Genomic DNA, 26804 nt, shown 5'->3' with positions numbered 1-26804 from the left:
ATTACCTCATGGGTGAGCAGGGTCCGAGCACTGGGTGGAGTGCACTGATTCAGAATGATAACAGTGTGAGAATGGAATGGTTCGTGACCAAGACAAAAATAACAGCAACCAGCTTTATATAACCATTGAGAGCTTTTAAGAGACAGAATGTTGACTTCAGACTACTCTCCTTTTTGTAATACCCGTTTTCTATGTGATTATTTATTCCAAGTTCAAGCTTTTTTGTTATTTGACTGTACGTATATACACTCAAGCGAAATGTTCCTCCGTGACCACGGTGCACCCAATCAACATATCACACACAGCACAAGAAACAAAATATTATACTATAAGTTAGTAAAATATAATTCAATAGAACATGGAATACTACAGCAGAGTACTGGACTTTCACTGACAATGTTGTGCCAACCTTGTAACCTACTCCAACACTTGCTAATGAAGGTTCTCATCCCAAAACATTGACTCTATTCCTCTTGATAGATGCTGAGTTTCTCCAGCACTTTTTGAATATGTGTTGCTAACACTTCCCCCATCCCCCCCTTTTTTTCTAGCCCTCCATTTTTAAAAAAATCATTCATATATCTATCTAAGAATATGTATTTCCACCATCAATTGCCTTGAGCTAAAGCACTGGAGTTTACCCATCTTTGTTTTCTACCTTCATGTGTTTCTAAAGAACCTTGACAGCTTCTGATAACCTGTCCTACTATCTCTATTAATAGAAAGACTTACTCAGAAGTAATGCTGGAGACAGTCAGTGGATCATGCAGTGTCTGTGTCATGGGAAAGGGTGGTTGAACCTTTGTCAATCTTAAAAATGTAATCCCAGATCTGCTCCCCGCAGATGCTGCCAAATCTGCTGAGTATTTGTTTTCAGAATGTGTACTATTTTGCACTTTGTTCCGATATCTCCTCATGGTTCAGTGTCGAAGTTTGTTGGATAAAGTTCCAACTAAGTGCCTTGGCATCTGAAGTTAACATGACAAGAGCTTTTATTTGTTTGGCACTTCATCCTATTACACTTTGAAGGGACACCTGGGCAGTACTGAGGGCAAGTATTGAGGCAGCACTGAAGACACATCCTCATCAATATCAGTGTTGGACCTCAGGAGTGCCTGAGTATTCCCCAGACACTCAGCATTACTTATGTCCGCTGGATATTGCTGATCACCAACTCATTGGCGAGTACTTTGGGAGATTGCACTTCATTCCCCTTGTTCTATAACCGGATTAACTGAGTCAAAATCCAAGCATGTGGGTCTGTTTCTTTGCTTCTGAAACGTGCAACTTGAATAACATGCTGAAAACCACAAGTGCTCCAAACCAGCCAAGCCACACCAACATAACCCCAGGAGAGTTATACAGTGTGTTACATGGCCAAGTTGTTATGAAGTGCCAAGCATTCAATTATATACCTGCTTACGACCATGGTAGAACTGAACACAGGCATCTATTATGTTACTGTGACCTAAGAGTCTTTAGAATAAAAGAAAATAACATTGCATTAAACAAAATAATGGGAGAGTTTAACAAACAAGAACTTGTATTTATTTTGCATCTCAACCGGACCAAAGCATCCTAGGACATGTCACAGATTGCATCAGAGAAAATTTGATGCCAAATCTCTCAGGGTAGAGTAGTAGGAATTCAAGACTATCTTAAAAAGGAATTTCTAAGCGAATGGCCTTGGTGGGTTAAAAAAATCAACCGCTAATTATAAACACTTAGTGGCCACTATATACATTGGCAAACCTTGTTAATGTATATATCTAATCAGCCAATCATGTGACAGCAACTGAACGCAAAAGAAAACATACAGACATGATCAAGAGGTTCACATGTTGTTCATACCAAACATCTGAATGGGGAAGAATTGTGATCTAAGTGATTTTGATCATGAAATGATTGTTGGTGGTCTGAGTATCTTAGAAACTGCTGAACTCCTGGGATTTCATGCATAACAGCCTTTGGAGTTTACAGAGAATGGTGTGAAGAACAAAAAAAATCTAGTGAGTGGCCACTCCGTGACTGAAAATGCCTTGCATTGGAGAGATCTAAGGAGAATGAACAGACTGGTTCAAGCTGACGGGAAGGTGCCATAACTTGTATATGTTACAACAGTGGCATGCGGAAGAGAATTTCTGAAACCACTCATGCAGAACCTTGAAGTGGATGGGCTACAGGAGCAGAAGACCACAGATATATACCCAGTGGCCACTTTATTAGGTACAGGAGGTATCTAACTAAGTGACCACTGAGTTAGTAAGTTTTGCAAACAGCAAGAGGTGCAATTTTGAAAGAGTGCAGATGCCAAGGATAATTGTAAGGCTGGATGATATTGTAAAGATGGGGCATGTGCAATTTCGAAATAATGATGTGATTTTTATAATGTGGGCATTGCTTTATTTTTGACGTTTAGGTCAGTGAGTACAGAGATGGACAAGATTGGAAGCAGGTCAGGAATCTGACCATGGAGCTTATGCCAAACAGGTTTAAGTCTGTGGCTAGGTTGTGGGAAGTCTGTTGGGTGGGGGCTCAGATTGGAATAGTCCATTCTAGAGATAAACATGGAGTGGAAGATGTTTAAGTCACAGATATCCTGGAGCAGAAGTGGAGAAGGCAGTCTTGTTGATGGGGCCCACATATCTGCACCATCTCTTGGAGTCAAATGTGATAACAAGGTTATTCATTTTCTGTTTTTTAGGGAGATGGGTAGAATAAATAACAACAGAATAATGCTTGTGGTAATATCAGAGATAACAACTTAATCTGTCCCAGCGTCTAGTTAGAGGGAGTTTCTGCTTTCCAGTGCTGCACGTTTGGACAAGCAGATTGACAACTTCAAAGACTTGATGGATCAAGTGGCATTATTGAAACTTTCTGATATGTTCACATGGGATCTTCTGTATCTACCTGATGTGGTCATGATTTCAAACATTATCTGAAATATGCCCTTCCTTTGTACCACACCTCTGCAGAAACTTGGATCTGATCAGTCGTCTCTGGATTGAGACTTATCCTGACAGATTTCCAATTCTGCTTTAGCAGAATTCTGTCAACTCCAATTGGAAATAGGCCTAAACTAATCTCTTATGCAAGCTATAAGATAATTGAAACTGCTAATGCACACAAGTAAGTCTTTTTATGGAGAAATTGACTGAAAATGGGCCAGAGTTGAGCTTGTACACAAATCAAAACCTTTATCCTTCTCTGAACATGTTAAAATCCTACATAAAATGACCACAACTGAAGCCTTTTAATACCTTTACAACTATGTATTTGGTTATTATTTCATATTTAGAAGTAAGCTACATAAATCATCTTTATCTTAGTGCAAACATATCCATTATGTATTACACTTGAGTCTCTCTCAGAACCAGGAATGATTATAATTACAGGAAAAAGCATTCCAGAGATTCATATCAAGTGGTTTGCCAGTTGTGATTCCAAGCCTCAGCATTATAGATGAAAGTGAAGGCATCTAATTAAATGTCCATGTTAGTTTTGAGTACTAGTTTTCTCTCTTTGAAACACAAGCCTTTTCTTTCATTTTTTTAACTTCAGCGATATGGCACTAATTGAATTAAGTGCACTGAAAGAAGATGGATGTTATAGTTTTGGACATTGATATTTCTCACAGTGAGTTAGAGGGTCCTTTACAAATAGTACAGGACTGCTGTACTGTAGAAAATGCAAGCACAGGTGGGTGTCCTCTTGCCTCTGAGCCAGACACTGCTGTATTCCATCTCTACTTCAGATTCTTTGGTATAAAATCCAAACTAAAACTCTATAGGATTATTGGGCTGGAGCTAAACAATTAAATATGCTGTCTTTTTGATGGGACTTAAACAAAATCCCATCATCTCTAGGTAAATGTGAAAGAAGAGCAGGAGATTATTCTTGGTGTGTGGGCCAATATTTTATTACTTTGACAGGTTATTGAGTTATTATCAATAGGTGTAAATAGGAACTTGATATATATTAATTAGTTACTGAATTTCCTAAAGTTGGAGTCTCTAACTTTCAATGTTTCTCAGTAAACTTTGGATAACCTATGATCAAGAACTTGGGAATATGATGGAATAAATTCGCAGAATCTGAATCAGTTTTATTATCACTGGCCTATGTTGTGAAGTTGGTTGTTTGGTGGCAAAAGTACAGTGCAATGCATAAAAATTATCATAAATTACAATACATATAATAATAGTGCAAAATGAGAGAAAATAATGAAGTAGTGTTCATGGACTGTTCAGAAATCTGATGATGAGGGCAAGAAGCTGTTCCTAAAATGCTGAGTCTGAGTTCCGAATGCCCCAGATGGCAAAGGTCCTTAATAATGGATGATGATTTGCGGTTTCACCTTTTGAAGATGTCCTCGATGGTGGGGAAGCTAGTGCCTATAATGGAGCTGGCTGAGTCTACAGCCCTCTGCAGCTTTTCTGATCTTGTGCATTGGCATGTCTATACTAGATGATGATGCAACCAGTCAGAATTATCAGTTTGTACTTTGTAGTTTTTTTTCATTTTGGAGTTGGTAACTCTCTCAGACTAATGTTGGCACGTACCTATTGGCTATGAAAACTGTTCGATGAGAGTGTTCACAAGTTTGTCAAAAGGAAGGGAATAATGAAAATAATCAAGTGTCCCTCAGAAGGTCAGAATGGAGACCTTGTAACTGGCTTTAAGCATCAAAAAGGATATAAATGGGCAAGAAAGTGGCAGATAGAGTTTAATATAGAGAATATGAGGTTAGTTAATATAGATTTGTTCACTGAGTGGGCAAGAAGGAGGCAGAGGGTGTTTAATATAGAGAACTGCAATGGTTCAAGAAGGCAGCTAATCACCACCTTCTCTAGGGCAACTAGGGATGGACAATAACTGCTGGCTTAGCTGGCAATGCCCATGTCCAGTAAATGAATGAGTAATAAAAACTGAGATTATTTACTGTGGCAGGAAGCATGAAATAACTGAGCATGTTAAACAGCTGGTTAATATTTGTAATCTGAAGAATATGGGTGATTTGGCACTTGAACCACTGAAAGGACACTTTAGTACACTGAAAGGAGTTAGGAAGGCAAATAACATGTTGACCTTTTATTAGAAGGAGTACAAGAGAAGTAAAGATTGTAAAGGTTTTGGGTCTGACCACATCTGGAATGCCATTTTCAAATTTGGGTTCCATATCTCAGGGAGGACCTGCTTGCCTCTGAAGTAGTGCAAGGAACGTTTACTTGGTTGATTGTTGAGTTCGCCAACAAAAAACTACTGATTACAACAGGCTAAAATTTTCTTTAGAAGATATCATTGAACTCTGTACAAGGTTTTAAATGGGTGTGACAGGGGCCTAGAAATAAAAGGCACAACCTCAGAATAAAGAAACATGCATTGTAGCGTTGAGGTCAAGAGGAACAACTTTACTGAATGTTTGGATTTCTATACCTAAAGAGCGCCATGGTTAGTCAGACACTGAATATATTCAAGGCAGGAACTGACAGATTTGTGGAATCTTTTTGGAAGGAATATTTGCAAGAACTGAACAGGGAAGTGAAATTGAGTTAGAAGATTAGCCATAATCTTGTGAAGGCATGAGGTGTCATGCGGCCTACACTTGCCCCTACACCTTCTGTTCTTGTGTTCTACAGTCCAATTGATTTCTGTAAAGGTCCACTCAATATACAGTGCTCTTCAATGATGTTGACTTGATCATTTATAACAGTAAGAGTCAATGAACAAACCTGCATTCATTATATCTTTCTCATTCTGGATCTGGAATGGAACTACTGTTCTGTTGGTGAAAATGGCAGCCAGCATGCAGACAGTAAATTGGAAAATGATGTTCACTCATTGTATCAGATGGTGTTAATGGAGAGGGAAACAGTTAATATTTCAAGGTGATTACAGCAAATCTGTCCAATACAAGTGATCAATTAACCTTTCACTCCCCCACCATGTTATTCTGGTATCTTCCCCCTTCCTTTCCAGTCCTGAAGCAGGGTCTCGACCAAGAACATTCATTTCCATAGATGCTGCCTGACCTCCACCATTTTGTGTGTGTGCTATTCTGATAGATGGGTGTTGGTTGAGGAAGTAAAAACTTCAGGAGAAGTCTGTGCTGCCGTTCATCTTATACTTTGGAGCCAAATTTAGCATTTTATCCATAAGGTGTAAGATGACCTGTATATAAAACTTACAAGATAAGTTCTTCCTCAAGTAAATCTTCTGTATAACAGTGAAAGTAAAAACACTTTGCTGGCTTCTTTCTATATTGAAGCTGTTGTAATCGTGAATTCTTTAATGTGGGGATTCACGCAAGAGTACTTAGTGGGCCAGATTTCAGTGTTTGAGCATCCAGTGTAGTCCTGATAAACGAGAGGTCATTTACCAAGAAATGCTGTGCTTGGAGCACTAGTTTTCCTAACTTATTCTTTAAATGAAAATAATGACCTAATTCTGGAGTAATGCTGTGTGAAGAAATGCATGAATCTTTGTGCTAATACACGTTTTTTGCTTCACATTACTGCACGTTTGGTATTCAGATCGATTTGATTTGTGTGTGCACTTGGGGATAGATAAACATTCATGCAATTTGTGACTGTTGATCCAATGCATGTGAAATAACTAAAGGTTATGTTCCCAACTCTGTTTTCAATCAATTGTATGGGTGGTGTTGTGGGGGAGAGTACTGAGCAGTATCTGCTCACACCATTCTCGTTTTACTGATCGGCACCATGAATGGCCTCAGTTCCTGCCCATGGTGTGAGCCTATGAAATCACTCTGCAGCTGTTGGATGGAAATGCTATTATCTGGAGCTGGAGATCACCTACTGTATATGGTTCACCCACTGATAACCCTGAGCAATTTCCCCAAACCTTTGCTTTCTGAGCCAAAGCAAGGCACTACAGTAGTGTAGCGGTTAGCGCACTGTTATTACAACTCGGGCATTCTGGAGTTCAGAGCTAGATTCCAGCACAGTCTGTAAGGAGTTTGTATGTTCTCCCTGTGAACCGCATGGGTTTCCTCCAGGTGCTCTGATTTCCTCCCACAGTCCACAGACCTACTGGTTAGTAGATAATTGGTCATTGTAAATTGTCACGTGATCAGGCCTGTGTTAAATAGTAGGGTTGCAAGCACTGTGGCTCCTTGGGCTAGAAGGGTCTGTTCCATGCTGTATCTCCAAATTTAAAAAACGTGAATAAAATGAATTCAAGGGGGAGGGGTTAAGGGGAGGGGGAGGGGTAACACATTTTCTTTTTCACATACTTTTATTCTGTAACTATTTGAAAACACAATAAAAAAAAAAGTTAAAAAAAAAAATCAAGTTTAGTATCACTGATATACAGGTGGCCCCTGATTTTCAAACGTTTGCTTTACAATAGTTCATTGTTACGAAAGACCTACATTAGTACCTGTTTTCGCTAACCAAAGAGGATTTTTGCTTTTACGACAAAGGATGTCTGCTTTATACGTGTGTTATACCCCGAGGAAAAACTACCATGATCATGAAGCCTTGTGCGGGTAGTTGTGTGCGCATGCACGTACATGCCAATTATTATTTTATTTTCTTTCTCTCTCCCTCCCCTATAATATATTTTAAATATAATTAAAAATAATATATTTTGGCTCACTGTCTTCCGGATTCTGATAAGTGAAACTACACCAGACATACAATATTTCTACTTTATATAGGCTGTATATTTATCATATCATTCCTGCTTTTACTATATGTTTGTGTTAGTTTAGGTTTTATGTGCTGTTTGGTAGGTCATTTTTTGGGTCTGGGAACGTTCAAAGAATTTTTCCCATATAAATTAACGGTAATTGCTTATTCGCTTTATGATATTTCGGCTTACAAACGGTTTCATAGGAATGCTGTACCTTTGGATAGCGGGGGGAAACCTGAATGCCATAGAATTTGTTGTTTTACGGCAACATTACAGTACGATACATAGACTATAAATTACATTAGATATATTTTAAAAAAATTTAATAGTGCAAAAATGAGCAAAATATAATGAGGTAGTGTTTATGGGCTGATTCATTCTTTGTGCAGAAATCTGATGGTGGAGGAGAAGAAGCTGTTCCTAAAATGTTGAGTGTGCATCTTCATGCTCCTGTAACTCCTCTCTGATGGTATTAATAAGAGAGCATGCCTAGGGTGATGGGTGTCATTTTTTTTTAGTCATTGGCTTTTAAAGATGTCCTCACTGCTCAATTCTAATTTCAGATGAGTCAAGATAAATATTGGTGCTTGCCAACAGAGCATATATATTAAATTCTTGAAAACATTTTTTTTATTGAGTTTTCAAATGATTACAGAAAGAAAGAAAAAAAATTATCAACCCTTCCCCACCCTTAACCCCTCCCCCCTAACATATCCCTATAGAAAGAAAGAAAGAGAAGAAAAAGAAAGAAAGAAAGAATGCCTGGATCTCTGAAGATCCCCACATGCTCCATGGAGTTCATATTAGCTTTAGTATATATATTTCTTTCTTTCCCCAAATAACGAATAATTTTATCTTCAGAGCACTTATATATTTAATCCTGTCTTTTGTAAATAAGGGCGCCAAATTTTCAGAAATGTTTCATATTTATCTCTTAAATTATAAGTAATTTTTTCAAGTGGAAAACAGCTGAAAATTTTGTTCTTCCAACGATCTATACTTAAGTATGAATCCGATTTCCAAGTAACTGCAATAGCCTTTTTAGCTACTGCCAATGCAATTTTTATGAATTCTTTCTGATATTTATTCAATTTGGGTTTTGGTTTTATCCCTTCAATATCACCTAATAAGAATAATATTGGGTTATGTGGAAGTTGTGTTCCAATAATTTGTTCCAGTAAAACTCTTAAATTTGTCCAAAAAGGTTGAATTTTACAACAAGACCAAGTAGAATGTTTAAAAAAAAGTACCAATTTCTTGATTACATCGGAAACATTGATCAGATAAATTTGGGTTTAATTTATTTATTTTTTGTGGTGTAATATATAATTGATGTAAAAAAAAATTATATTGCACTAATCTTAACCGGACATTTGTTGTATTTGTCATACTGTCAAGATATAGTCATACTGTCAAGATATAGTCTTGACCAACTTGTTTCTTCAATTTTAATATTCAAGTCAGCTTCCCATTTTTGTCTTGATTGAAAACATTCTTGTTGATGAAATTTCCCACTTGATGCAAATAAGGCCAGCCCCTAAACCACTCTATAATGTGCGTAAATGGGAATGGCATAGAGAATTCCATATTTGGATAAAGTCTATGCGTGTACCGGCTACATTGTTATCCAAATTCCACTGTGTTCCTTATTATTGAGCTGGATCTGTGCTTATGAAGTTAGGAAATGTTGCCTTTAACTGGAGAAGTAGCATGCAGAGTGCTAAATATATATCTGGCTGGGGAAAATAAACATCATTGCTTCCCCTTTGTGACAGCACAGACGTACATTTATGGAAAAAAAAAAGCTCCAATGCAGATGCATGATATTTAAAGTGGTGTTTGACATTTTGTTTACAAAGACCCACATAACTCTATTGTCAGCATTTTACTTTCTTTCCTTAAGATCCAATGTGCCAGATCTTTTGCAACATACTTGTCCAGCAAATTTGATTGAAAGACCAAGCATGATAGTAGGGTTACAAATTCATTTCTTTTATAGTCCTGGGAAATGTATTAGTGCAGGGGAGGAGGGCTGAGAGTGAAACCAGACTCACAGCATCCTGGTTCTTTTACTGGAGTTGTAAGTGTACATGTTCAGCCATTTAGAGTCATAGAGAAGTACAACACAGAAACAGTCCCTTTTGTCTGATCTAGTCCATGCTGAAACCATGGAAAAAAACTGCCTACTCCCATCAACCTGAGCTGGGACCATAGCCCTCCATACCCCTACTAACCATGTACCTATCCAAACTTCTCTTAAGTGTTGAAATGAAACTCGCTTGTGCTGGCAGCTCATTCCACACTCTCGCGAGCCTCTGAGTGGGGGAAAAAGTTCCCCCTCATGTTTCCTTTAAACTTCTCACCTTTCATCCTTAACCCATGATGTCTGGTTGTAGTCCCACTCAATCTCAGTGCAAAAAGCGTTTACCCAATCTATACCCCTCATAATTGTGTATACCTCTAACAAATCTCCTCTCAGTCTTCTGTGTTCTAAAGAATCTAGTCCTAACCTATTCAATCTTTCCTTATAACTCGGGTCATCCAGACCCGACAACATCCTAGTAAATTTTCTCTGTACTCTTTCAGCCTTGTTTATATCTTTCCCATAGGTCGATGACCAAAACTGCAGACAATACAAATTAAGCCTCACCAATGTCTTGTACAACTTCAACACAACATCCCAAAATAGAATTTAAGTACAAATTAATTAACTATATAAATTATTTTTGAGAGGAAGTATCTTTATTGGCAATCACATAACAGCCTGGTGTTACATCACATTTAGTTCAGTAATGCCCTTTCAAGAAGGAAATCTGCTCCCTTTATACTGCCTCTACAATATTTGACCAGATATAGAGCGGTAACACTGACGATGGGTTCAAAGTTAATGAATGATAAATGCTGGTTGTGCAAACAGCCTATGATTGTGTATGAAACGAAAATGTATAAGTCAGTAAAATATTAGATCTTCAGAAATACACTCAGTGGCCACTTTATTAAGTACACCTGGTCATCAATGCAAATGTCTAAACAGCCAATCATGTGGCAGCAATTCAGTGGATAAAAGCATGTAGATGTGGTCAAGTTCTGTGAGCAAAAGTGCCTTGTTAATGAGAAACATCAGAGGGGAATGGCCAGGCAGGAAAGTGACAATAACTCGGATTACCACATGTTACAACAGTGCTGTGCAGAAGAGCATCTCTAAATACACAATATGTCAAATCTTGAAGTGGATGGTCTATAGCAGGTGACCATGAACATACACTCAGTGGCCACTTTATTAGTTACAGGAGGTACCTTATTACGTGTAGCACCAACCTCTATTCAAAGATCCTGATTTGGTCCTAATATTGGTGAATCAGCATATAGAAGGGAGATCGAAAAGCTAGCTGAATGAGTGAGAGATGTCGTTGTGGCACCAATGTTTGTGAAAGTTTAACAGCTGATTATTGACTACAGGAGGAGGATGAAACCAGGGGTCCATGAGCCTGTCCTTATGAGAGAGTCAGCAACTTTAAATTGCTCAATGTTATCATTTGAGAGGACATGTCCTGGGTCCAGCACCTAAGTGCCATTACAAAGAAAGGGCTCTAGAACCTCTACTTCCTTAGAAGTTTGCAAAGATTCGGCATGTTATCTAAAACTTTGACAAACTTCTATGGATATGCAGACTGGTTGCAACATGGCCTGCTGAGGAAACACCAAATGTCCTTGAACAGAGAAGTCTACAAAAAATAGTGGCTGGAGCTTTGGCCATCACAGATAAAGCCCTCCGTACCTTTGAGCACATCTGCAAGGAACACTGTCACAGGAAAGCACCATCCACTAGGGACAGCCACCATCCAGGCTATGCTCTCTTCTCACTGCTGCCATCAGGAAGGAGGTACGGGAGCCTCAGGTCCCACATGACCAGGTTCAGGAACAGTTATTAACCCTCAACCATCAGGCTCTTGAGCCAGTGTGGATAACTTCATTCACCTCCACACTGAACTGATTCCCCACGCTGTAGTCTCAATTTCAAGGACTCTACTACTCATGTTCTTTATTTATTTAGGATGTAATTTTTTTAAAATATTGCACATTTTGTTGTCTTTTGCATAATGGTAGTTGGTCCATCTCTTATGTGCAGTTTCTAATTGATTTTGTGTTTCTTTGTATTTACGGTGGATACCCACAAGAAAACAAATCTCAGGAGTGTGTGGTGACATGTATGTACTTGGATAATTTTATTTTGAACTTTGATATTAGTATGAAATTCAAGGGATGCTCTTGCAAATGCTTGATTACCGAAAAGCTAACTGTTTTTATCTGGGCCTTAAACCTGGGAATCTCACTATATATACTCCTCACTCAGATAATGAGGAGTGAACCTCACTATATCTCACTCCTTTCCCTTTGCTTGTCTAGACTTTATCTCGTTGTCAAATGATGGTCAGAACCATCTTCCAGCATTGGGATATCATACAGTGACAAATTGTTGTCTATTAGCTATGAAGTAATTCAAAATTTTCTACTTAATTATTCACATCAAGAAAACTCACTATGAAAGGCTTTTAGTTAACAGTTAGAGGCATCCATCTTCCAAATCAGAGCTTTTCCTATAAATATATGTAAATACCAGCCAACTTCAGATCAATCTATGCTGTAAGAACTTATTCCATAACTTAAAGCTGTGCCAAAAGGCTCGTCATTGGAAATGTGATACTAGTTTTGAAGTTGCCTATAAAGCATGAATGATCTCCTGGCAATATTCAACAAGGGGGAAGTGGTTTTGCTTTTTACCATGCTGGCATTTCTTCCTCAGCCAACAGCAGCACAGCTGGCCATCCATCAACTATAGCATCCTGTTGCGTACAAAGTCAATGCCATGGGTCAGTAAGGACTAGGCGTAAAGAGCAATTAAGTTGTTTTGAATGAACCGTGGATGTAAGTAGAAGAGGGTCACCCTCGAGAGTCTTTGTGAAAGTATGTCAATCAATGCACCTTGGGTACTGTGTGGTTCAGTTAATGGATGGCAGCCACTGGTCTGGAGACTATTCTAAGCACACCTTGTTATCCGGGCAATTTAAAATGAAATAATTAGCAATTTTTAAATGCATGTTTATTTAGTCTTGGTAATGATAAAAATGATGCATCTGGGCTGTTGTAAAACTCCAGAAGGTTCACAGAGAAGGCAAATTGCCATCTTTACGTGCTTAGGTGTATATGTGAATCCAGACGTACTACCGTGGTTGGCTCAGCGACAATTAGAGATGTACAATAAGTACCAGTGACTTCTACAGTCTGAACAATAAAGCTTAAACTCAAAGAACATGCTAAATTTGTAAGAATGATTTCAGTGCATGTACTGTCATGCAAGTTCAAAAATTTGATATCCTATATAATGAGCAAATACAATGGGCTCCGTGTTCCCCAGAACAAATTGGAGACACTTTATACCCAGTAGGTCGATACTTCACCAATTTCACATCCATTTTTGAGCACAACATTAACTGTAACATCAAAGTGGATCTACTGTCCCATTTGCAATAGAATTGAAAAGATGAAACTCAGCATCAAATAACTGCAGAATGAAGCAGAAGAGCAAGAAATAAATAGACTGAAGATGGATGTTATGAGGGTGAAAATCTAATTTCTCTTTGAAGCTAGCTGCTTAAATCAATTGCTAATGTGAGCACGCACATCAGAAAATATCTTTGGCGACAAATCTTGTTCTTCCTTAAAAATTATTATCTGAAATAAATCAGTACTAAATTAAATTTGTATCAAAGTCAAATCCAAACTAAATGGCCTGTTTTTCTTCAGTTGTGGTTATCAAGTACTGGCATCAGAGAATTACTAATTTATCTGTAGTCTTTAGAAAATACTTGGTGAAATTTTGCAGAAAAAAGTAAAATCCATTAGTTTTCAAAAAACAGCCAGTGTACAGCTTGGGCGTTTCGGTATAGCCTCATGTTATGGTTTCAGCATCACTCACTGGTGAATTTTCCCAGGGACTTTCATAACTCATTTCCAGACACTGGAAGTTGGAAACCCTAAACTGGAATTTTTAAAAAAAAAATCCAAATCATTATTTTGTGGCCACAAAGTTCTTGGGTCTTTTTGCCCCAGCTATAGTTTTAAACCTTTTTGTAGAGCAATAAAAATAAATTGGATAGTGGAGAACTATACTCCAGTTTTACATTGCCTTTTTCCTTCAATGGCAGATACAATCATTTCCATGAAGACGAATAAGTCAATTTTGTTTTTTATTTAAAAACACATTTCAATGCCAAACATATTTTCTGGCGCACATCTCCTCATTAGCAATTGATTTATGGTGTTACTTTTAAGATTGGATTGGTTATCTTGTAATACCCTCTGCTGTTGTAGCCCAGAGATTATATCAACTTTAAGGTTTGAAATGCTTCAATGGAGCCTCCTAACTCGAATGGGCCACTATGGAACTGGGTTTGGCTGGTGGAGCTAATCTAGACACAAATTAATCATATGCCTGGAGTATAAAAGTGTTACCGACTAGAAACGTGTTCTTGATAAGGATTCTCTTCTAATGAGAATGGATTTAATAAATTTGGTAGCTTGCTTCTATTAATTTTTAATTACTTAAAACAAGTTTTTGTCTAAACTGCGATACAAGCCAATGAATTTTCTATAGAGTCCTAGCTCCCAAATTTTTTTTTTGAGATTTCCAAAGATCCAATATGATTCCCGTTGGTGGAGCAGCACAGTAGGGAAGTGGTTAGCACAACGCTTTAGAGTACCAGGGACCCAGCTTCATTTCCCGCCACTGCCTGTAAGGAGTTTGAACATTCTCCCCATGACCGTGTGGGTTTCCTCCAACTGTTCCGATTTCCTCCCACAGTCCAAACACCTACTGGTTGGTAGGTTAATTGGTCATTGTAAATTGTCCCATGACTAGGCTAGGTTTAAATCGGAGGATTGCTGGGTGGCGTGGCTCGAAGGGCCTATTCTGCACTATATCTCAATAAATAAACAATGGAGGTTTTCCCTGGATGTTGAGCACTACATGGGTTAAACAATCAGTTTGCTAGAGAGATTTGTTTGTGGAAATTACTAGATCATCTTCTGTATTGTATGACCCGGATCTGGGCCGTAACTTCCAAATATCCGGACCTGACTTGCACTACCTTACTTCCCCTTTTCTATTTTCTAATTATGATTTATAATTTAAATTTTTATTATATTTACTTGAACTTCAGGGAGCGCGAAGCACAGAATCAAATATCGCTGTGATAATTGTACGCTGTAGTATCAATTTGGTGACAAAGTAAAGTATTAAGTATTGTTCTCCCTGACCTTTCAACTCTTGGGTGCTAAAAACAACAGCTGTAATTCTTAAGTATTTACAAGTGTGACAGAGAGAACATTCTACATATAATACAGTACATGGTATGTTAAGTTTCAATTTTGATGTCATGAAGTAAAGCTGCAAATGGCCTAGCTACAGTGTGGTGGTATTCGGAAAAGTAAAATTAAACAATAGCGGCAGAGTTCAGACAAGCAGACTTTTTAGTGTCCTTAGCCTAAACAACAAGCACTGCTCTGCTGCAGCAGTATTTTGAGAGCAGCTTGAAGGAGGAATTGACAGCCTGGAACCAGACTGGACTCATTTCTTGCCCTTACTTGAACTGAAGATCAAAGTTTTTAAATGACAATGTCATGGCAAAAGAAAAGCTAAAAGTGCTTTTGCTCTCTTTCTGAATGCGAGTCAAATCTATGCTACTTTTGATGCTTCTGACGTAATCCCAGAGGGCTATTACCAACTTTAAATCCATAGTAAAATTGCGATGATCAACTAACAATGGCTTGAACAATGTGATTTATTAAATTTTGCTTTATGAAAGCTGAGCTGCTCAGCCACTGTGTCTGCCAAATATTTTCATACCAGAGTAATTACCTTTTCCATTTTTCATGATTTTGTTGGAGACCAGGGCAGTCATGACACACACACATATATGGACACAGACCCTTTGCAATACCTGGCGTCCAGATACCTAGGAAGCTTCTTACAAAAATAAATATTATGGTATAAGATGGTATATTAGTCTTTCACAAGTACAATTATTGCCATTTCCACAACATTGCTGCATTGACATACATGGGAATTCATGTTTGGTAATGGGTTATTTTTGGTTCCATTCTGCTTGTATTGTTTGGGGTAGTGTTGTATGTGACTGAAAAATAATAAAAGGAAATGTTGATACATGTACAAAGTAGGATTGAGAGTATAAAACCTTCTAGATGCAAATCTGTTATTCCCTAACACTAAGGTTTCTAGGCTGTAGTGCAGGGCCAATATGCATTTCCTCAGTTCAGGTGCTGTACGCTCACTATTCAGCAGACTCTGCTGAAACTGACCCACAACTTCAAAGCCTGATTTACAGAATTGGTTGACAAATTGATGTAGTTGAGATGAGCATAATGTTGGTTTCTCCAAGTTGAAACTGAGCAGGGGTTTAAGTAATATATCTGTCTTCTTATCATTAGAAAATTCCCCAGGCTCAGTGGCCACAAGGTACACCTATGCAATTACTCATTAATGCAAACATCTAATCAGCCAAGTATGTGACAGCAACTCAATGCATTAAAAACACCCAGACATCATCAAAAAGTTTAGTTGTTGTTCAGATCAAACATCAGAATGGGGAAGAAATGCAATCTAAGTTACTTTGATCATGGAATGATTCTTGGTGCCAGACAGGGTGGTTTGAGTATCTCAGAAACAGCTGATCTCCTGGGATTTCAAAGTTCAAAGTAAAAAAATTTTACGAGAGTTCATACATGTCACCACATACAACCCTGATATTCTTTTTCTGTGGGCATACTTAGCAAATCTATAAAATAGTAACTGTAAACAGGATCAAAGAACAACAAACTGTGTGAAAGCAAATATTAATAAATAATGAACAGGAAATAACAAGATAGAGTCCTTAAAGTGAGATTTTCTGGTCTTGGTCCAAAATTTAGACTGTATATTTCCTCCAATGATGCTGCCTGACTTGCTAAGTTCCTCCAGTTTGGGTGTTGCTCAAGATTTCCAGCATCGATAAAATCTCTTGCGTTTATGACTTGAGGATAATATCTGCTTGCTACTTTTCCCATGAAAGATATAGAGAGGAGCCACATTATTATGGGCCAGTGGATCCATTTTTTCTTACCACGTAACAGGAGGCCGCTTTGGTCCATTAGGTCATAGAACAATTACATTCTGATTGATAGTTCCAGTAAGCTTTTGTTGTCATTTTTCCATAGTGAGAAAGGTCTCTTTCCACCCTATATCACTGTGTCTACTCAACTATACATAATTGACAGTGACCAATTAAGCTGTAAATCTGTACATTCTCTGGGATTAGGAGTCTTGAAGTCTCAGGGAGAACATACAAACTTCATAAGGACTGTTCCAAAGGACAGACTTGAACTGAGTCACTGGGCCAATGGGCTACAGCTCTACTAGCCATTGCCACAGTGTTGTCCAATTAAAAATCACAAAATGGCTTCATTTTCCATGTGTAGGTGAAAAATCAACCGAAGCAGGGATTTCATGACTGGAAACTCACTGATGGGTGAAATCATTTCCAAGACCATGGGCTTGATCTTATTTCAGGCCCTGATCCTGGATGCAATAAACTTCCATCACTTAGCAGTGATAAGCGCCTTAATGGTATAAGTGCAAGGTGGAATTGTAAAGGTCGGGTACGGGGCGAATCGAGACAGTGGGGTCTAGGCACCAGAGCACACTGAACCAACAGAATATGATGCTTGGATGATTTAAGAGCCAGGCCAGATTGGAAATGTCAGGGTGTGAGGCCCAAGGTATTTGTTTCCTTCTCTGCACTTTGGGTGTTTGCTCATCTTTTTAATGTAGTTTTTTTGGGTTTCTTTGTTTAGTGGCTCCCTGCTTGCACATGAATTTTAAGGTTATATAATGTATACATCAATAATAAATGTTCTTTGGACTTGTGGAAAATCAGCTCAATGACGACGCTCAGTGGGAACCTCATGCACGTTATGGAAATTTGCCTAATCTCAATTCAAGTACCTTATCTCCATCCTACGCATTTGCATCTCAAATCATCAAGAGACTCATAAATGTCCTACCTAACTGTTTCCTCAGATGAACATCCAGGCAAGAATGAACAAATGTAGACAGACCTATATTTTAACCAGCAGATAGCATCTGTGATTGGAATGTGAATGCATGACCACACACTGGATGGACATGATAGTCAGGAGGAATATGATTTGCATACAGTAAATAAATGAGAAAATAGTTCTAAACCTTCTGTGTGGCCTCTTAAAACTTTGTGGAATGCATTACAGTTCTCACAAACACAAATGGTGGATTTTACAAATTCTTTCTCCACAGGGCACACTTCAGGAATTTGGTACAAAAATTCCCCCTTCTCAGTGTCTGAATTCTTGATCTACGTTTCCATTACATGAGGCTCTAATTAGCATCAGGAATTTTCAGAATCTATTCTTTTGGAAAAATTAGTATTCATGTTGTAATGTGTGACACTCAAAGCTGTTTGTTTTTCTTACGTGGGCTACAACCAAATATGGATATTGTTCCCATGACATTTTAAATTCTTTTATAGAAATTTGACCTTACAACAACCCCATTGTCAATGCAATTATCATATAATCCACCAAGCATTTTGAAATATCTGAAGATTGACACATTTCCACATCATTAAAAGCAATAAACCTTAAAAAAAAAACCTGAACCTTCTTCCAGGACGTTTATGCATGTCTGTTGGACTCTTTATGATTAGCAAGAAGTGAGGGTGATCTCACTGCTTGAGTATAATGTACCACTTACAATTCTTAACAAACGGAACACGTACGGATTAGGGAAAGTGCATTAGAACCCTCTGAGAGACTTATTTACCTGTGTGTAAATTTATAATAGTCAATGTTTAACTATGACAGTATCCAGTCAAGACAATGCATTTCCTGGGAGAATATTTCACTTATTTTCTTTTGGATGGTTTCTTTTCCATGTTAATCAGTAGATCAAGAAAAAAAGATTAAAAAAATAATCTCTGCAGCAAAGTATTTTACCAGGGAAATGGTAGAAGGCTTTAGGTGTAAATATTGTGGGCTTTAAAGACAGGATTTTGCAGATGCTGGGAATCCAGAACGGTACACACAAAATGCTAAAGGAACTCAGCAAGTCAGGCTGTATCTATGGAAAGGTTTTGGGTCAAGACTCTTCATTGGGACTTGTTCTGGGCTTTTATGTTTCCATCTGGGCAGGAAAGCCTTATTTATATAAAATCTATTCACTAAACTGGGATTATCTAAAGCAAAAATAAAGTATGCATTCCAATTCTTTTCCAATTTCCAAATAGTTTTCTTTCTCCATCTAACAACTCCATAACTGAACTCTTTCACACTGAGCAGTTATTTTGATCCACTTCAGAACCACCTGAATAAATTTTACTGCGAGTCCTCTTCACTCCAAGAGAATCTGTAAGCCATGTGCTTAACATCTTCCTCACTTGCTAAAATGAAAGTGTCTTGGTATATTCAGCCATTTTGTCTGCATGCACCTCCTCATAAATTTTCATAAACTTGCTTGTAGTAAAGTCTTCAAATCTGGTTGTTCTGGTTGTGCAATAAAAACAAATCATAGCATAGTTATGAATTTCTGCACTATGTTGTAGATAAACAACTGAATAGAATTGCTAAATATTTGGACTAGTTAGTAACGAGACTTCAAAGCTCTATTTCTGTTTGTGATGCAAGGACAGAATCACAAACATACTACAGATTAGAGAGTCTGCTGCAGTTTTATGGTTTTAAATGGACAATCTTTTGCAGATTCCTGTATGCAATATTTTAACATTTATTATCCATCATTTTTAACTATGCAAATTAAACTTTGTTTAAGTCATGTCCATGTACTGTATGTAACCTCAATACACTAAATGACTTCGAGGACAAATAATAGATTAATTGAGTAAAATTTAACAGCTATTTTTCTGAAATTATAATGTAAAAGTAAGCATTTTCTGTTCTCTTAATTGTAATCAAGAAGCCTATCATTAATTAAAATGCTAACCCTACAAGAAATGAAGGGAATGATTGACACAATGAAAGAGCAATGCCACAAAGGAAAGATGTCTATTTAAAAAATACTTGCTCAAGGATAATTCTCTAGCACTTTAATCTAAGCAAACCTTCCTTTAGTCAGAAGAAATGTACTATGCAATCTCACTACAAATACAGACAGGATGTTCCTATACCTAGGATGACTCACAGACAGTGTTCAAAAGTTCAAATTTCAAGGTAAATTAATTATCAAAGTACATGTATGTCACCATATACTATCTTGAGGTTAATTTTCTTGTAGGCATTTATAGGAACATAAACAGAATTTATGAAAAACTTTATCAAAGACTTGCCAAACAACCAAAGTGCAATGTTCAAAAAAAGTTGCAGGTCCCATTTTCCAAAGTTATGTTCTGGGCATAACTGAAATTGATTAAATAATCTCTTGTACAGAACCTTTACTGTTAATGCAGAAGAACAAATAATACTAAGTTTTACTGAAGTATGGAATACCTTGATACAAGAAGTAGCTGAGGTGCAGCATTTTGTGTGTCTAAGTTGGCTAATCAGTTGAAGTAAAGGAAAATACTACACCAAGGGAAGAGAGAGTAGGGAATTGTTTTCTTTTACTCCAGCTGTAAATTGGCATGGAAGTGTGGGCCAAATGGTCTCCCTGAACTTGAAACATTTATGCTTCCATGAATGAAGAATATTTTCCACAATTTGGAAATTTCTAAAACAGTAAGTTGAAATCCCATGTCCAAGTACAGTACTGTGCAAAAGCCTTCTATGTATGTATGTGTGTGGAGTGAGGGACAGGAGGCAAAGAAAGAGTGCCTGAAAGAGTGGGGCGAGGTGTGAATTTCAAAGGTACATTTAATATAAGAGAAATGGATACAATATACACCTTGAAATGCTTTTTCTTCGTAACCATCCATGAAAAACAGAGCAGTGCCCTCAAAGAATGAATGACAATTAAATATTAGAATCCCAAAGTCCCCCACCCCCAGCTTTCCTCCCTCCCACACATAAGCAGCAGCAAAGCAATGATCTCCCCCTCCTTCCACTGGCAGGAAACAAGCATCGGCACCCGCCACTGGCCACTCAAGTGGGAGCAAAGACACAGACTTGCAGTACCCCAAAGACTGTGCATTCACCTGGTATTTGATATACCACAGTGAGTCTCTGTCTTTGTGTCTCCATTTCACAGCAAGAGGGGGAGACGTAACAAACAACTCACTGGTTTATGACGTTAACAGTCCATTGTGTTGCTTTTTCCGAGCTCTGGGCACACAGCCTTAGATTTTCCATCTCCCACAACACACGCATCTCACTGACTTCCGATACCCCCTTCTCCAGAGCCATGAAATCTCAAACCTCGGAAGGCAAGTGAAGTTCTTAGGCTGTGCCCTTGGCATGCTGAATAACGGCCAATCGTGGAACACCAAGAGCGGGTCCCATTCTTGCAAAGAACCGTAGTCTGTGTGTAACTCCAGGTCAGGGTCTTCAAAAGAACTCTGAAAGAGAAAAATAGAGATATTAAAGATGGAAATAGAGCTGTTTCTGAAGATGCAAGCAAAGGCAATGCCGTTAAGCGTCATTGATTCTCCTAAGCCCCTCCTCCTGAGTACAGACACACTCAGCCCTGAGTCACCAGGCAAGGTCATTTGATTCCAAACAATTGGTTTATTGACCATTGCAGAATGCCTCTCTGGTGCTTCCCATTCCCTTGCCTCTCCCTGCCCCCTTCTCACTCTCAGTCCACAATAGAGTCAGGTTTATCATCACTCACGGTGTCACAAGATTGCTTTTTTTCCCTGTGGTAGCAGTATAGTACAATACATAAAATTACTACAGTACTGTGCAAACGTCCTAGATACCCTAGCTATACATTTGTGCCTAAGCTTTTTGTACAGTACTGTACTTTCTGTCGGAAAGTATGTAAATATCTTCCGGGCATTTCAATACTAAAAAAATCACAGACAAATGTAAATTTCTGGCCTCCAGTTTGACTCGAAATGTTAGAGGAATGCTTGTGAAATTTGGATGGAGAATGGTGCTCGAGGGGGTGCACATTGGGAAACCATGTTCATGGTCCTCGTTAGAATTGCTGGAATGTACCATCAACCAGTGAGCAGCCCACCAGTAGCCAACACTCTCCTGACACCGCCTGCCCAGAGACCGGAAACAAAGATGAAAAAAGCACCCTTTGGTGTCGGGATGTAGTTATAACATCCTGTAATTTACCTCCCTTTCAGTGAGTTACCGGGAAGCTGGTTGAATCAAAGCCAGTTCTGCTGGGCACTTTGAATTGTTGGTGTCACTGTATGCTCGAGTGAAGGGAATCTACCCAAATATATAGTGACACTGCCAAGGTTTACCATTTTAGGTAAGATTCTTTGATTCTTTTCCCCCAGAGATACCGCAAGGACATTGGCTTACTGTATGTGAACGAGCTCTCTGCAGTGGTTTAGCAGACCAGTGTCTGATCAGCATACTAGTGTTGACAATTCAATTACCTCTGTGAGTATACCTAATGAGATTAATTGTCCTCTGCCTTTGGTTGTGGTTTCTTGATGACTTAGCATTCTCATTTATCCTCCTAGTCTACAATAAACCATATAATTAACTCTGTTTTACTCACAACTATTGTGATCAACGAGGCCTATTCTATTTATTACACTTAGCAGTGTGATCAACATTACTAACATTTAGATTTGAGAAATTGCTTTGTAAGCCATTTTTATTTGCAGGATTTGGCGCTGTAAAATCTTAGCACAATTTAAGGTGGTGATATTAGAAAATAAGTTTGATAAAAGTACTTCTCTACCTCTTTATTGAAGATTAGCTACTTTGCAAATATATTTTCAGAGCAGCAGCAATCTATGAATCCTGTAGTAAAATTGCATTTAGTCTTCTAAATCTATGGTAAGATACTGAAGTTGGCCTGTACGTTTTCTACATCTTAGTATTTAAATAATGGTATTAACAAATTGCAAAAAAAAAAGCAAGTTCGTGTGAATAGTACAGAAAGAGATCTCTCTGATCACGTTTTTGGATGGTGTTGTCTAAGGCAGGGACTGCTTCGCTATGTGAACACCCTAGTCTTCTATGTCTACATTCACAAGAATGAGGTAAAGTTGAAAGTATTTGCTGTAGCTGGGGCCAAAGCAATAATGTTATAAACATGGAATTAGTGTCTTGTGTATTAAGCAAGTTGTGAAGAGGAAGCAATGAATCAGATTTTGTCAAATGCCAGGGTGCACAGTCACCCACAGTGAGGCCAGGATGCAATACTCTGTGAGCAAGAGGGTAGATGTTCTGGTGAAATGTGGAAAAGGGGGCTTGATGACTGTCCAGTGCTATGCAAGCTTGATGTGCTCTAACTTCTAGTGGATGTGCTGGGCAGAAAGGTTGGCAAGATGAGTGGAAAGATTCAGAGACCCGCAATCAAATCTGACATCTTTACGGGTTTCTTCTAATGTCATCTCCTTTAAAAGAACAATTTCCCATGTAATGGGAAAAAAAGGAAAAATATCTATGTTTAAATTTGATGTCTCTTTTGAAATGAAGGCGCATGGAAAAATAACATTTTCTTTTACTAACATTTTCTTTTAGTGAACTTGTTTCCTAAGTCATTTGGTATTTTCAAATCTTAACACAGTGTTAGACAGCAATGTTGTAAGGTAAGTTCTGTAAGAGATAGAAATGATCTTCTGATGGAATATTAGCACCCTCACAACTATACCTTCAGTGGAGCAGCAATCAGTAAACCCCGAGGTTAAATTACATTAGAGATCATGTTTTTAGTGCTAATAGTTTCCCACTGTTATGAGATAGTATCTCAGCAACATTCTGGTTGATGAAGTCATGCTGTCATGTGGAAATAATAGATGAGAGTGTGGGTGGCTTTGCTTGGCCTGGACAGATCTTCAGGATGATGAGTTAACGTTGTCTGGAGCCCAAAAGATATGTCAGGTAAAACTGAAGTAATGATCCAAGAGCCAGCTGCAGGCTGCAGTACATCAGAGAAGTCTAGGGTATTGATTAGAGTAAACTGAAGCTGACTCCAGGCTCTTGAGACAACTATTGAGGAGAATTTAAATCTTGAATTAATTTGAGGTTTTTAAATCCATTAGAGAAAAGACAATAGGTCTGTTTGAAGCAGCCTGCAGCAGGATTCAAGGGACCTGGGGAAAATAAGAGCACTTAAAGAATGGTGTATTTTATGTTAAAAAATTTAGCAGAAAGAATATTAAAGGTGTATAATCTGAATGAAGAATAAATAACCGTTTCAGGCATTATTTGGTAAATTAAATCCTTCACGGACCAAATTAATAACCACAGGAAACTGTGGTACGTGAAATGGAATTACAAGTAACAGTTGAAGAAATGTTATTATGGCAACACACACAAAATGCTGGAGGAACTCAGCAGACCAGGCAGCATCTATGGGGGAAACAGTCAATGTTTCCATAAATGCTGCCTGGCCTGCTGAATTCCTCCAGCATTTTGTGTGCATTGCTTGGATTTCCAGCATCTGCAGATTTTCTTTTGTTTGTGAATTGTTATGGCAATGTGAGTTTGGAATTTTACAGTTTATTGATATTAATGAAGTGCTTCAATTAACCAACCCTTGTTGGTAAATCATTGCCTTAAAATGTACATCACACTTCAGCCACATTAAAGAAAAAGAACATTAAAAGAATTGGAGCAAGAGTAAGCCTTTCATCCACTCAAGATTGCCTTGTCATTTTATACGATCATGGCTAATCTGACAGACTTTCTTTGTTGTGCTAGTTCCCATTGCCCTTGATCCCTAGATCTTTCAAACTATTATCTCTTCCTCTGGGGTAGATAATTCCAGATATTCTCAACTCTCTGCAAGAAATTATTCCCAATGCATCTCAGTTTTAAAAACTGTTCCCAAATCTTGTAACTACAGTATGTCCTCTCATTCGAGCTTCTACCACTAAGAACATCTTTACACCTCTGTCTCTCCCTATTAGGATTATTTATTATTTTACTAACAGACCAGACTTGATGGGCCAAATAGCCTAACTCTGCTACCATATCTATGGTCTTTTTATATTTAGAGATACAACAAACAGGCCTTGCGGCCCAGCAAACCTATACTACCCATTTGACCAGTTAGCCCACTAACTTGTACACCTTTGGAATGTGGGAGGAAAGCAGAGAACCCGGTCCCAAGGAGACCTTAAAACTCCTTCAACAAGGAGCAGAATTGAACCAGGGTCAATGGCACTCTAATAGTGTCAGACCAACTGCAATCCCAAATGTTTAAACTATCTTGATTGCTTCAAAAATTTATTCCTCATTTTTCTAAACTCTAAAGAATATAGGTCTAATATCTTTAGTCACTCATGATAGAACACCCTTCTCATTCCAGGAATTAGCCACTGAATCCTTTTGGATCACTCCAGTACTAACATATTCTTTCATCAACAAGGAGACCCAAACTGTACAGTCTTACAGTAACAATTCCCAGTGTCTAAACTTGTATCCTTTTCAATAAAGTTTCATGGTATAGTTTATTGTCATTCTTCATAACACAAGTGTAAAGGGGAATGAAATAATTGCTACTCCAGATCTGGTGTCGCATAATAAAACATAATAAGCATAAAGAACACAACAAAAAGCACAATAAATATAAAAAGCAATCCTATAAAACACAATGTGCAGGTAGCTGTTGTATACTGGAATGATTGTATGAGTGATCAGAGGTGAAGTGTATATACATAAGGCTGGAGCTGTTGATCAGTGTGCCGGCTTGGGAGAAGTAATTGCTTTTGAGTCTAGTGATTCAGGTGAGGATGCTGCGTAGCCTTTTCCCTGATGGGAGTGGGACAAACAGCAGGTTGGGTGGGATCCTTCATGATATTGTGGGACTTTTTTTGGCACCTTTCTCTATATACGTCCCTGATGCTGGTAAGTCGGTGCTGGTGATGCATTGGGCAGTTCTACCTACCGCTGTAGAGGCTTCCTGAATGCTGTTTCCATCCCACTCAGTGATGCAGCCTGTAAGGATGCTCTCTACTCTGCACCTATAGCAGCTCAGGAGTATTATCCCAACTTTCTACATTATGTGAGTAATGAGTATTATTAGGTGAGTATTGTGAGTATGGGGAATAAAGACCAAAAAGAGAAAAATTGCCACCTTAACTACTTGCTACAACTGACAGTATGTGATCCATACACAGGAAAACCAAGATCCCTCTGGCTACTTCTGGTTGAAGTTATCTGTTGTCAGTATTAAGTTCAATTAATGACTTCAGAACAATGACCTTCCCACTCACCTTCCAGTCCTTGTCATTGGTCACAAAGTTTGTTCTGAAGAGGACGACAGTGCAAACGACAAAACTCCCCAAGAGTATTACTCCTGTCACATCAGTAGTTCTGCTGCTATGATTTTCAAAACTTATTCAGCGTAACAATTAGTATGTGTGGTCTGCGCTAGACATTTTCCTAATAATACTATAAGTTGTCATCACAGAGACATATGAAATTGTTTCCAGCTGCGCAGGGAGAAATTTGAAACCTCTGCTTTTGTCGAATTGCACCTTAATAGGATTAAACTCAAACAATTGGCAGATACGTTGAAAGTGCTTTTAAGGTTAGATAACATTTTTTTTCAAAGAAGGGCATAGAAGACAAATAGAATCAAAAAAGAAGTTTCAAGGCTATAACTTGACCACTGTGTTCACTGCAGGGCGAAACAGCTTTAATTTATATGGTGCCTTTTATGCGGAAACAAACCAGACTTGGAGATAAGGAGTTAAGTGGAAGCAGCATGCGGACCGAAGCCAGAAAGAAAATATTAGCGGGTTTTGGGAAGAGGTGGGAATGGGTGGGTGAAGTTGGGTGATTGGATGGGTGAGTGATTGCAGTGAGTGACACATAGTTCAAGGTACAAAGCAAATAAATTATCAAGTACATGTACACTCAGTGGCCTGCTTACTTAATAAAGTGGCCACTGGGTTTCTACTGGTGTGGCCCAACTGCTTCGTCTTGAATTGTTGTGCATTCAGCAATGCTCCTTCTGC

The 26804-nt window shown here is 38.3% G+C and overlaps 1 protein-coding gene across 5 annotated transcripts in view; it reads left to right on the top strand.

Moving 5' to 3' along the window:
• The window catches only part of LOC140738627 (uncharacterized), a 231818-nt gene that overhangs the window by 33288 nt on the left and 171726 nt on the right, over positions 1–26804 (top strand). The window contains exon 1 of one of the 5 annotated variants that reach the window (XM_073066211.1): positions 22242–22263. The exons of the other annotated variants lie outside the window; for them this stretch is intronic. The gene's annotated coding sequence lies outside the window, so the exon portion shown is untranslated. Of the gene's footprint in view, positions 1–22241; positions 22264–26804 lie in introns of those variants that run through there. 5 annotated transcript variants of the gene reach the window in all.

This window comes from Hemitrygon akajei, chromosome 14, assembly GCF_048418815.1.
Source record: "Hemitrygon akajei chromosome 14, sHemAka1.3, whole genome shotgun sequence".
In the NCBI taxonomy this organism is placed as follows: Eukaryota; Metazoa; Chordata; class Chondrichthyes; order Myliobatiformes; family Dasyatidae; genus Hemitrygon; species Hemitrygon akajei.
Note: the sequence above shows the minus strand (reverse complement) of the source record. Positions and strands in the feature narration are given on the sequence as shown.